We start from the raw sequence: 14,418 nt of genomic DNA on the forward strand, positions 1-14,418 counted from the left end.
CATATTTAGAAGACCAGAATGACAGGCACTCCAAGCATGAAACTACTATTACAGATTACCATCTTCAGTGCAGTTGCTTATTTCACAGGTATCAGCATATATAGTTAGTCAGGGTGCGAATCTTTCCAATTAACTGCTAGAAGCACTTGCTGTTTTATATGTCTTTTCTCTTGGACTGTATCTTATGCATTTTGGCCTACCCATAAGTTTATATCTAGTTTACTCTGCTTCATGTTTAGATAGTAAGTTGTTGGAAGGAACTAACAATGTATATGGCAACTCCTCTACCTATAGGCATTTTAATAATGTCCAATATTTCTGTGATATTAACCTATTTATATCTCTAAACATTTGTTGAATTGGCTATTGAAAAATTGATTTTAGGTTAGAATAACAAAAATAAAACCAGACAAACCATCCTGAAACGGACATACAAACAAAAAAGGCCAATCAAATGTAAATCACTTTGGAAATTGTATTTCATTCTTTGGAGAAACTGGTTGAAGTCCTTGTCAGCAGCCCCAAAGATCCCTACAGGTTGCAAAGGGTAGTGGGGATTTAGTCACTATACCTGACTTATCAGGTTGTAGGTGCAATACCAACACCTCCTTATCCCAGAAGAGTCAAAGGATCATGGATCCAATTCTTTCCCTGATTGGGAAATTGGAACTGGGCCTGTTTAGGATTTTAATATATACTCAGTTTACAGTCATGATCTATGACTGGGAAAAAGACAAAGTGTACTGAGGGAAATGGATTTTCTGTTCAAAAAATTAGCAGTTCATGCAAGAAGATACCATTTGCCTCTATATCAGAGCTGGAAGCTTTCTTAGAGAGTATTTGATCTGGTGTCTTCATTTTACAGACAGGGAAAACTGAGGACTATAATCACACATTTGTAATATAACAATGACAGCCTCGCTGTTAGATGGCATCTTCCTATCCTCAGTTTTCAGTAGAGAGAATGAGGAAAGAGGAAACCTGACTCCTAGTGATCTGGAGCCCAAGTCTGTACACTGTCACTAGAGACTCCTGCCCCCTGTGACTGACTGGGGGATCTAGGGCCCTGGCCCAAGCCTCCCTGTTTTTATCTGTCACAAGGCAGCCCTCAGGCAGAGCTGCTGATGTGTGGCAGTCCACTGGCTACACAGCTCCCTGTCCAAGTGTCTGTCATAGCCAGCGCCTGGGGGGAACGATCTAGGTGGACAATGCAAATGAATAATTCAATAACAGTGAATAATTTCCATGGCAACCTTGCCAGTAAGTGACCTGTTCTGCTGCCACCCAGGGCTGGGTTCACCCTAATAAAGAAGCGCTGTGTTAGACTTCACAGAGTGAGCTGGGAGATGGCTTTCTTTTTAAGGAAGCTGAAATGAAACAAGGATGACAAAGACAACAGGGCTGGGTCTTGTGGGACCCACAGTGGCAGGTCCCCCATGACCACAGGATGGAACTTGCTGGCAGGAATGGTGTACGGAGATCAGCCCCCAGGTTTCAATGAAAACTGCATTGTCCCACACTATGGAAGGATTCTAGGGCACCACTTGCAGAATCCTTATGAAATCCTTTTGCAGTAAGAAAGGGAAACTGAGATTCAGAAAATTTCCCCTTAGAACAGAATCTACTGTGACCTTTCTGGTGAGTCAGTGAAAGAATGAAGTTGAGCCATCAGGAGCCAAAATAATGTGAGAAACAACCTCATGGGGGGTGTCCAGGGCATGATCAGGACTCTCCTATGTGTGCTAGGAGGTGTGTACACCCTGGCACCCAAGTGGAAGTTTTCCTATGGGAGTCTGGGTGAATTTATGAAGGACTGGTTATGTTAGGGTGCACTTAGGAGGGTTGGAAGAAGCCCTGTGGCTATGTGCACTATCCTGTAAGTGAATTTGCTTACAATGTAAATGCCATTCCCTTTGGTTGGGCCTCCCTGTGCAATGTACATACAACATGAACAACTATGCAGAGTGGCCTCAGTAACCTGTCTGGCTTTAGGCTAATTAGCTCACCTCTCTAAGCTTCTATTTCTTTTGTAAAATGGAAATAATCAAAGTAAACTTGGAGCCTTCTTGAATTAACATGTGAACAATCGTGAAGAGCGGTATGTGGCAAGCAGGGTTTGGACGGTGAGGTTCGAGGCACCAGGCAAAGGCAAGATAGTAATTTGGCTCATTCTCAAGAGTGAACATCACTGTCTTCTTTTGCTTCCAACAGATGAAAGAAGAGCATCAGAGTGGGAGGCAGATAGCCCAAGCTCACACAGCCAGCAAGTTGCAGAAGACAGTAACTTGCAGAAGACAGCAACAGCAAGTTTCAGGTCTGAGCAAGATACAAACCCAGACCTGCTGAGCCCAAGGCCCTACCTTGTCCTTCTCCAACTCCCTTAGCTTTTGGCTGCCAAGGGATTCATTGCAGAAGAGGAGGAAGAAGAGGCGGAGCTCTGAGCCCGGCACTGCCTCTGTCGGGGAGTTCTCACTTCAACCGTTTGGATGGCGGCCACGAAAGAATAAAATGAAGTGACGATCTGTGAGCATGGTCTCTCTTTTTCCAATTCAATTACATCTGCCAACAGCAAATATCATCATTTTGGGCCATGGGAGAACTGCAGCTTTCAGGAACCTTTGTCACATCAGTGTAAATCTCTCACCATTTCTTTCTGCCTTGGCAAAGACATTCCTTTACATTACACCTCACACACCCACCTCTCACTCTCATCCTGGGCACATGTGTTTTATTTTATGTGACAATAATCATCAAACACACTCTGATTTTATTTGGGGCCCGTGTAGTCATTAGGAATAGATGCTTTGCTTTTGTATCACTTTATAGCTCAGAGCATCAGACGGGGTAATAATAATAGTGAAAATAATAACAGCTGCTCAGTATTCTGCTAATACTTGAATCTAACAGCTCACTCAGTGAATTACTAGGCAAGGTGGCTATTTTTATTATTATATCCATTTTATTTTTATTATTCCCACTAGTTGAATAATAGAGCTGGGAGTCTAAAATGATGTCTTCGACAATGATATGCATTCACCTAGGTGCTGCCTGACTTCCCCCAAGACACTGGGCACCTCCGAGGTCTTTCTAGGGGTCCTCTGTTGACAGCGTCAAAACCAGGAGTGAAAAGCAGACTTGTATCCAGAACTCAGATGCAAGCCCCGATGCTCACTAAGGAGGCCAGAATTGTCATGGTCTGCCCCTCTCTAGACCCAAGGCAAGGGTTCTAAACAAAGTCTTACTTTTTGTCTCCCAGAGGACATTTGGCAACATCTGGAGATGTCTGATTGTTGTGACAATGGCCAGGAAGAAGTGCTGCTATTGGCACTGAGTGGGAGAGGACAGGGATACTGAAGTCCTACGGAGCACAGAATGATTCTTAGAATCCAGAATTATCCATTCCTAACTAGTCATTAGGGTTAAAGTCTCAGGGAAGGGACAGACGATATGATCAGGAGAACAGCAGACAGCAGAAAGTCAGCAGGGGGTAGGGCACTGGCGCTTCTGGTGCTTCTTCAGCTCCAGGGGCAGTTCTCAGGGCTTGCCACTCTTCTACTCACCCATGCCTTTCACTTTTGGCATCCCCATTTTAAAGAGGAAGAAACTGAGGGTTGAGAGGTTAAGTGGTTTTTCAGAATCATACAACTTTTGAAGGGCAGGGCCAGGATCAGAACCCAAGCATCTTGATTTAATTGATTCTTTGAAGAATTTGTTTTTGTAAGTAAGGTCAAAATCCTGTGTTGGTGGAGGGACAGAATGCCTCAAGATGTGAGCTCTGAGTATTTGGGTCAGTTTATAGTCCCTTGCTTTGGGCTGAGAGGAAATCTATTATAGGAGACATTGTGGTTTTTCCACCTTTGCCCCAGCCCTGCCTTCTCTATCCTGCCCACCTGTGTCTGCCCTGGCCCAGTGCCCCACCCACTTTGTGAACATCTCTGAATCCCTAAGCAGGCATATAGACTCTTCAGAGCCCAAAGTCACTCAGTCTGCTGTGGAGAGGCAGGTTTGTGGCTGTGCCTTTTGATAGGATCCTTGAGAATAGGAGTCATTAGTGAGTGCTGTTTGCTCAACAATCCAGTTCTCCATGCTTCTAGGCACATGGAGGGCAGTACTTCCTGGTTTCTTTAGGTTGGGTGTAGCTAGGGGATTAGTTCTAGCCAACAAGTTTAAAAGGGTGGGCCATGCTTCATTTACAGGATGGGACATTTCATGCTGGTGCAAACTCCTCAAGAGCTGTCTTCTATGGGTGTAATGCTCCAGGAAGGGGCAACCTCACAAGTTTGAGTCTTAGAGGAGTGGGTTACAAGGCAAGCTGGTGGAGTGGGCTCTGATGGACTTGATGTCTGAGTGAGAGACACACTGTGTGTTCTGAAGCCATTGAGAGTATAGGGTGCAAGGTGTCGAGAAACCAGCTCAGAGGAAATGAACTCCATCACTATGAAGGACTGAAAGAGGTGTGATTCTTAGAAAATTCTCTGCTCCCTGCTCCCTTGCAGAGGCCTGGTAATGCAAAAAGGACTCACAGCTTACAAATCGAAAGGCAATCTCTCTTTGGTGTCAGGGTTAGTCACAGCAGATATCCTGGGGAGAATAATGCAAAGTCATCACTAAGGATGGGTTGCAGGCCCTAGATACTGTAGATTTGATCTTTTTACTATATTTTATTTTTTATATATTAATTTTATTGAGAAAGAAGTAACAACTAAACACCAAATACAATGGTATAAAACTTCAAAACAAGATTGTAGAAAAGTAACAATAGTTAGTACATTGTGTATAGTTATCTTCAAAGTAGTTGCTCATATTACAAGATAGAGGCCTGAAAAATTGATAAAATAATATAAACTTTTCCTTTCAATGAGCTAATATCAATTAGTAATATAACTACCTTAACTATTACATATATTATCTATCTGTCTATCTTTTCTCTTCCCTTCCTTCTTTTCTCCTTTTTTCCCATTCCAGTTTCTCTTTCCTTTTGAGTGTGGATTTGCTCTTAACTATTAGGTTTCAAAATCAATTTCTCCAAATGCAATCATGGAACAAAAAGGACCTAAGTGGGGACATGAGAAATATTTAAATAAAAATCTCTAATTTGGTAAATCATCTCACAGCAATGTTAATGTATGAATTATGATAAATGCACCCAGGTTATCAAAAGTGTTCTTAACATTAGGGAATCTGGCTAAAGAGAACACTCACATTTATATTCTGCCTCTTGAAGGAAACTGAGGCTGTGTGGCCCTTGGTCCTTGGAACACAATGTAAACTTGCTTGGAATGTGTTTAATTCATCCCTGCTGGCCAAATGGATTCCACTTCCCTTGACCCAAGTGTCTAATGGATCCAGGAAGAATTGGGTGAAGCATGACTTTAAGGCAAGTCAGAAAGAGGAATCAGTCCCTTTCCAGTGGCTGGCATTAAACAATGACAGCTCCATCTTCTAATCACATTACCTCACTCTAGGGGGTGTTTCTCAGCCCATTATCACATGGTGTGGTTGGCTGGATCTCCATTTGTCACAGCAAACATCAGGCATATGGTAATGGTTCCGTAAAACATGCCCTGTTGGGTCTTAATGTCTATTTAATGACACCTGCTATGAAGACTCCCATAACTGAACTAGTAATGGGAGATGAGGGGATATTAGATTTTGGAGAAGGAGAGTTCTCTGAATGACAGGCTGTCTTTCCCCAGGAGGCCAGAGCTGTGCTAAGTTGGGTGGGGATGACTGGTATGAAATCACAGAATTTAACAGTGGCAAGGATCCTTAGAGGTGAGTTGGCCGGGAGAGCTCTTTGTTCTAGTGGTGAAGAGGGAGAATGAGCCCCAAGGGAGGGGGACAGAAGTAGTTCCAGGAGGGACCCATGGAATATCAAGCTTGATTACTGTTTCTCTTACTGACCATTATTCTGTGTTTGAAGTGAATCCCCACTACTGAATCTCTTATTTGGGATGGGGGAAAAAAGCTAATCTAGGTGGGAATAAGGTTGAGAAATTTCTTTTTTTATCTTCCCAAGAGATGGAAATCCTCCAATTTCTTCTCTTCCTTCTTTCTGCTTGCTCTTTTTGTACCTATCCACCTCATTTGTCAGCCTCAGGTAGAAAGAGGTAGAGTGTGTTGTAGGGAAAAGAAGGCTTCAAGGAGGAGATTTCACTGCTGTTCCCTGTGAAAATCACATGCTGGGCAAGGTATAGTTCCGGGAACACCAAGAGCCCCCACATTCCCTTTGTGGTGGGTTGACTACTGAGATGCTCACTACAGAGACCATGTTTTCCAAAGAGAATTGCATCTCACATGCTCTTTTATAAATGGTATCCAGGGGCAGGGCTCAATTTCCCACTCCTTGAATCTGTGTCGGCCCATGACTCACTTGTAACTAATATGATTTGGCTGGATGTGACACAGACCAGGTCAGAGAAGGCTACATAGCTTCTACTCGCTTCTCTTAGGACTCTTTCTCTGAGGGAAGGCAGGCACCCCAGGAAGTGTGATCAGAGAGGCTGTACATGGAGGCTCCAGTCCACAGCACTTTTGGAACTCCTAGCTGACTGCCTGCACCTGACTGCAGCCTCAGCTCCTCTGAGCCTGCCAAGTGCACAAGAGACTGCTCACTCACAGACCTCTTCCTGAGCGCTCCCCCACCTCTCAAACTGTTATCAAAATAAAATAATTGCTTTCAAGCCTCTAGTTTTTCTGGGAGTAATTTGTTACACAATGACAAATGGAAAACTGAAACTAATTCAGCTCTTGCTTTGGAAAGATTCACAATGTTATCAGAGACCTGAAAGATCTAAGCACTGCTCACACTGTGACATGGTGGATCTGTAGCATGGGAACATGGAAAGGAGTTGGCCAAAGGGCCAGAGGTTCAGGATATTTGGCCAGGAAAGGATGGCATGTGGAAAGGTAAGGAAGCATCACAGGAGGTCTAGTAGGGACCATCATTTTTTTCCTCTAGTATTGGTGAACAAACCCAGGGCCTTTTCACTGAGCTATGTCACAAGCACTTTCATTAAATTTTTATTTTGAGATAGTGTCACACTGTCACAGTTGTTTAGGCTGGGTTCAAACTTATTATATGCTTGCCTCAGCCTCCTAGAGTGCAGGGATTAAAGGAGTATGCCGCTGCTCCTGCTCATGTAGGGACCATCTTGGTGCAGGGATGGGGAGTTCTGTCCAATCATTGGGCGGGGAGAGAGATTGAGAGACAGAGAGACAGAGAGAGAGACAGAGAGAGACAGAGAGAGACAGAGAGACAGAACAGAGACACAAGTAGAGACAAAGACAGAGAGATAGAGACAGAGAGGGACAGAGAGACAGAGTTAGACAGAGACAGAGAGTATTCAGAATCACAGGTTAAGGATAACACATCCTTAGGTATGAATAAAGCTCACTAGGAAGTTGGTAAAACATTTTTATCTTAAAACCAATAAAAACAGTAAAATAAGAACACACAAAAGCTATGATGCTTTAGGATTGATTATAAAAGTTCAATAAACTGCATAGCTTTTCAGACCTTATTGTGGGCTCCTTGGAGGTACAGGATTCTGCTTAGGAGGATTTTGGCGGAAACCTTGAGAAGCTCTGAGTAGGTGATAATTAACTGTGGCATCAACCTGAATAAGAAACACCCGGCTAATTGGTTTCACATAGTTCTGGGAGTGTCTGAAGGGCCGACTTATTGCAGATGAAAGACCCACCCTGGTGTGGGTGGTACCAGGCAATAGACCTATAACCTGCATAGGATAAAAAGAAAAAAAAAAAATTCCCACCAGCAGTGGAGAAGGGTTCCTTTTTCCCCACAGCCTCTCCAGCATTTGTTATTGGATGATTTCTTTATGATAGCCATGCTTTCTGGGGTGAGATGATATCTCAATGTTGTTTTAATTTGCATTTCGTGGATGGCTAGTGATGTGGAGCATTTTTTCATATATTTATTTGCTTCTTTAATTTCATCCCCTGAGAAATGTGTGTTCATCTCAGATACCCATTTCTGGCTTGGGTCTTTAAATTTTGGGGCCCTAGTGTTTTTTAGTTTTTTATAGATTCTAGAGAGCACACCTTTGTCTGAGTACTTATTTGTCATGATTTTTTCCAAATTTGTGGGATACCTTTTCACTTTGTTTGGAAGAATGTATGCAATGTGTTAATTATTGAAACTGTCCTACCAATTTGGTTTGAAACTGTCTCATTGCTATTTGTTTCTCAATAAAATTATGGAAAAAAGAAGATAACAATGTACAATATATTAATTATTAAAACTGTTCTATTAAAAAAATAAAAATAAATTTTCCAAAATAAAAAAAGGAAGGAGTCTGGCTTCTGTTTCTTCAGATGAGCTGCAGTCTTTGCTATTGCTTTTGCATGTTAATCTCCAGAATTCCAGTGCAGAGCTTCTAGGTTCCTGATACAGAACTGCACAGGAATCTGCAGTAAGCTCCTGACCTTTGACTTTTGACCAGAATCCTTTGGCTCTTCAGCCTGCAGGTGGCCTTTCTCCATTCTTCCACAACTGACGCTGCAGTCACCCATCGTAAATCCACCCTGCCAATCCCTATCGATATATCACATAACTGCAGATCTGTAAGTGCAGATCTATCTTACGTTAAGTGTGTTCCTGTAGTGAACATGGATACAGCATAGCTTTAGAAAGGTTTTCATGTAAAGGTGAAACAAGATTGGCCTAGTTTTAGGATGATTTCTCTGGGAGCAAGAATGGAAGGTAGTCTGCATAAGAATAAAGGCAGGAGGCCTATTTAGAGCATGTTGGAATGTTCAATGTTGAGATCCATGGAATGGAGGAACATAAGGAGGGACAATTTTAAAAGACCTTTCCAAACTGGAATTGACTGCATTCATCAGCCAACCTTTCCTATTTCTGCCTTGGTATCTCCTCCAAGAAGTTTCTTTCTGATCTGATTAGAGCCCTTCATAAGTGGCTGGACAGTTTGTCATGTTTCTCTTGCAGTACTGATCATATCACACCATCATGACACCGACATCACTGAGGCCATTTTTCTGAATTCTTTCTGCATGCCTAATCCTTGTCTTATTTTCAGCTAGGTGTATATTGCCTATATAGTAGCTATTACTGTCAATGTAATTTTATGAATGTGGGACTTGACGAGCAGGTATGGTAAGTATTTTCTTTTTAAAAGCTTTATTGTAGATAAAGGAGCTGGAGTGGCACATTTATCTATATCTCCAATGTGACCAGAAACAATTGGAAGCCAAGACCATGTGTTTTACTTATATCCCTGTATCCCCATCACCTGACATGGTATGGTTAATTCGTATAATAATTGATTGGATACTTTATTGAATGCCTACTGAAAATCTCTACTCCCCATCCCCCATCTCATTACAGTAGAAAAGGGGATCAGAAAAGGCCTCTGCCGTGGCATGCCATTCTTCTGGGCCAAAGTGAGCTTGGAGTTGCTCAGCTCTGACAAATTTCTGCCGATTGCCAGCCCAACCACACTTGGCTGAGCACACCAGGACTTAACAAGGTCTTAGTTGTTTCAAGGAGTGTTTTCAGCAAGTTGTAAATGCATTTCACTAAGTCACGTTGCTGCCTATAATTGATGTAGCTGATGAAAAGCAATCACAATCCTGTGAATCACTTCTGCCTGTTTGCAAGTACATTTTGTTCCCCATCCTCCAGAAGGATGTACAAGCACACTTTAAAGGAAAATGTATTTGGTATTGACATATGGCAAGACCGTCTTGCATTCCAGTGCCTCACTGGCTCAGATGATCTGCAAAAGAGAAAAAGACAAGCTCGTAATTACTATAGATTTTTTATATACCCACAGATAATTGTTTTTAAGTATACACCAGGCATTTGCAAGAATGATCATTTTATCTCCATTTGGTTTGTTTTAGAATAATAAATGTGGCAGGCACCTTGGGATGTAATTATTTGTGTTTACATCTTTCACTCTCACTTTAAGGGATGAAATATGCATCATTCTAATTTATAACCATCCCTTCCTGGCTCCCAGTCGTCTGCTAAACTTAGCACACACGTAGCCATTTGTTAAATAGGAACAAATGAAAGAAGGAAGTAGTAAACCTCCTGGAAGAAATATTGAAAAACCCCAAAAGCAAAGTATTCCTTTTTGTAGTGATGATTGAGATTGATTAATGGTCTGTAGGACTCTTTGGATTTGAAAGAATGAGAGTTTGAGTGTCTGATCTAGTGACGCCGCAGTTAAGCTGTACAACAAGGCAACAGTGAGTGCAGTGGCTTAAAATCAGTATTCATTCCCATAATTATGAGTTTGCGGGTTGATTACAGCATGGCTGATCTAGTTCGGATTGACAAGGTGGGTCTGCTTCATGCTATGGGTTGATGGGCACTGCTAGTGCTGCAGGACACATGCAGGTTGCCACACATTTCTTTGGGGTTCTTCTCTCGTATGGCACTGTCTAGATCTCTGTGGCACATCTAGGTCACTGAGCTGGGGTTTTTGTTCCATGAAAGAGAGAAACCACCATGGTAAAATGAACTCATGCCACCTTAAAGACCTTCCAGTAGAAAAGTACCACAGTACTGCATAATATACTCATTAAAAAGGCAGAGAATATTGATTTCTCCAATGTTATGAAGCTGATGGGGAGGACAGAGTAAAAACACCAAAGAGAGTTACGGATGACAGCCAGCGACTAGATCTCTGGCTCACTTCTGGCTCTGGTCACACTGCTGCCCCTGACCTCCACTTCTTGGCGCACACTCAGCCATCATTGTTTCTCTCCATGATAAACCCAATGGGAATTTTTGGGACCTCTCATTTTAATTGTCTATAGCTTGTGATACTCTCAACTGCTCCCTTCCTGAAATTCTCTGTTCTCTTAGATTCTGTCTTTTGATTCTCATTTGAATTTTGCTCTGTCTCTCTGAATATTTCTTCTTAGCATCTTTTCTAGGTTCATTCAAGTTTTTAGGGAGACAAATGGTGGTGAATGAGCTGGAAAAAGAAGTATTTGGCAGTGAACTGTCCCACAGTCTTTGCCTCAGAAAGATACTAACTTCATGCTAACAGCACCTGCTGTGACATGGAATATGAATGGTGAGCTCTTTGGGGGGCCAACTGTCATATTTAAACAGCAAATTCCCCATCTGCTTATAAAAATTTAGATGAAAGTTCAAGCCAGAGTTGGCCACAGCATGATTTCTACTTCCCTTCTGAGTTGCTGTGGGTATAGTTTGTGCCTAGATTACCTGGTCTCCTAGTAGTCACAGCAGAGTCTAGAAAGTCAGCATGCTGTGCTGGTTGCATCGGTTCACATGCACTGCATGTGTACAGGGAAAGTTATATGCAACTGTGAGTGAAACAAATTAGTATTCTCCCTCCACTGCATTAAAACTTTTGGCTCTCTTCCCATCTGTCTCTCACCATTCTTCATGCACTGCACCAAAATCATTTCCATGTTAGTCTTGCTTAGCCATTTACCTCCCTACCTGCAAACCTCTACATCAGCTGACATTCCACTTCTTCCATCAAGCCTTTCCTCACTCCCCATCAGGAAGCACCTATTTTGCCTCTAATCTCTTAGCCCTTCTCTGAATCTATTCTAGAACATTTATTACTATTGACCTTGTATTTCTGTAATTTCTGCTTGTTGCTTGTGTACTTCCTTCCCCAATTGGTTGGTGGTTCTATGCAGTGGGGAGTTTAAATTTTGATTCACACCCGTACTTAGCTAATGATTCTTCAATAAATAATAAACAGTTTAGCAACAAACAAGTTGGTTGGGGTGGCACTTGGGAAAAAATAGTCTGATATGTTCTTAAAAACTTCTATCCCAAACTTGTAGTTTTGGAAAAGAGAAGAATAAAACCTATTTTAATGAATCCATCTCCTCTTTGCAGAATTATTTTGTGGTTTCTTTCATAGGGCCAATTACATTTATGAAGATGAATTATGACAGTCAAGAACCCGTGTGCATGGATTGCTGTGTGCTAACTATGTAATTAGTGGCTGCAGCTAGGAGAGGAGTTTGTTAGATATTTCCATAAGAAAAAACACATTATGATCCATAAAAAACAATGAGCAATGATAATTTCATTTTTATTGGTCATTTAAAAACATTCACTGATAATTCTCCCCATGCTTAATGGGCATATGTTTCCTTCCTTCAGAATATACCCATAAACTTGCTACAAAATACTTTCTTACATAACCGTGCAGCCTCACTTCTATTGGCAAAGACTTTCAAAGACAGGAAATGTGAAGTTCATCAAGGGCATTTTGACAGGTGATATCAGTTATTCTAAGTCAGCAGCTCTTTTCCAGAATGATGGCAAGGGCCAGGCTCAAGCTAATACTGCAGTATTCTTCAGCCCAGGGAATTTCCTCGTGAGAAGGTTTATCCCCTGGCTTGTGTTTGAATTAGGAAAGAATAAACCAGTATCCTTTCATTTTAGTGGGTAATCCAGAGGATGCTAGGAGTCATGGACTCGAAGGCCAGGACAAAGACACACTTGCAGCAGGTCAAACTAAATGTTCATTGCATGAGTGAAGGATCAAAGGTTGGGTGGGTAAATGAAGGAATGAAGGCTAGATGGATCAGTTGAATTGGGTGGGATTCCTCATATCCTAGCCTCGATACTGTGGCACAGACTTTGGATTCTGCCTCTGGTTCTCAGCTCTTCTACAAAGGAGACCAGATTCTTCAACACCCCAGGAAGTAGTTAACAGCCTCCAGAGCTGCCTGTCAAGTTCAGAAAGAAAAATACTTTATGTGTTTCCAAAAACACTTTAGGAAATAATTGTAATCTTCTTAACTGGAAATTAAAGCCTCCTCATGAAAAGCATTTCCTCTTTCTTCTTGCTTCTCTTGGCTACATCATTCTGTTCTCTGGCTCCTGAGTGACACCCCAAGGTCCACTTTCCTGTTATGTGCAAGCCCAGCAAACTGTCGAGGATGAAAATGGGGACTGAGATGCTAACTGGCAGTTTCTCTAGGAGAAGAACCCAGCTCACACTTTTGGGACATGCTTGTTTCTCTCCAGAAACTTGGTCTATCTATTTACATATGCTTTGATGGATATAGAGGCCTGACACACTTTTAGAGTGTGGGGTGTATGGGCTCATGTGTTCACTTGTGAGAAAATGTATATGTGCATATGGGTACACACTTGTACATATGCTTATGCTTGTATTATATATATGTGTGTATATGAGGCTATGTCTATGTCTGTGTTCATGTCTTTCTGTATGTGTGTATACACCTATGTCTATGTCCTTGTGTATGTGGGTGTGTATATGCAAAGATCTGTACTTGTGTAAAATGTATGAGCATGTGTTAGAAAAGTGTGTATGCCTCTCTGAGATCATATGTGAAAGTATAAATATGTGTGTTTATGTATCCAAGAAAGTGTGTTTAAGCATGTGTAAATGTGTGTGTGTTGTCCCTGAGTGTGTGTTCACATCCCCAGAATTCTCCCTATGTAGGGCAGGTAGGAAGAGGGCATACAGGGGATATGCAGGAGTTTGCCTTCCTCTGAGCAATGGGAAGGTTAAATGGCCAGTGGCTAGCAGATGTGTTGAACCCTATTTGTGTTTCCACCTGTCTGAATACCTTATCATGTATTCCCCTGGCACCTAAGGCTACTTGGTTATGGCCATGTCTCCCACATTTCTATACTGTGCCAACACTCTCCTGGGTTTTGCCAGCACTGATAGATCTGCAGCCTGGTGTCCACATGGCCATGGCCCGCTCACTATCCATCCTTTCTCTGTGTCCTCTATTCCATTTGGCTGTCTTCCTTTTTCCAAACACTTTTATCTGTGCTGTTCTTGGACACTCTGTGGCACACTCAGGCCTAGTGTTTGCTCTGAAGGATTATTATAAATGATGTTAATGTTCTACTCACCTATTCTTTCTGGTGTGCAAGCAGCTCAAATGTCTTGTTCTGGGCATAAGCAGAATTTATCCTAGACCCCCGAAAGGTGAGGCTGTCTTTCTCATATCTCTTGGGAGTGTGTTTGCAATGACACCCAGTGATGTGCTGGATTAACTGATGGTCAACTTGGAATGCCTCACTGAACTGTGTCATTGCAGTTCTGGGTGAGAGAGGTCCACCGAGGACAGTTGCCAGTGGCATAAAAGGAGTACTGGAGAGGAAGATTGGACACTGTTGATTTTCCTGGAGAAGCTTATCATGGCTGGTTTGCCTGATACAAACGTGGGTGTGCTCAGATCCTCTTTGCCACCAGAGCTGGCTGGCTGCTGTTCTCTTTGGGGGAAGCCCTGCTGTTTGCCTTGAGCATTGCTTCCTGTCTCTGTTGTAGAGTACTCAGTCTTGTGGCCCACCCTGCTGGTACACACATTCTAGCTCCCACCACTGGCCTTTGGGCTTTCTGGCGCACAGCCTTGATATAGATTTGCATGAGACGTTGCCATGGG

Source organism: Octodon degus, unplaced genomic scaffold (genome assembly GCF_000260255.1).
Source record: "Octodon degus isolate 3935 unplaced genomic scaffold, OctDeg1.0 scaffold00098, whole genome shotgun sequence".
NCBI lineage: Eukaryota > Metazoa > Chordata > Mammalia > Rodentia > Octodontidae > Octodon > Octodon degus.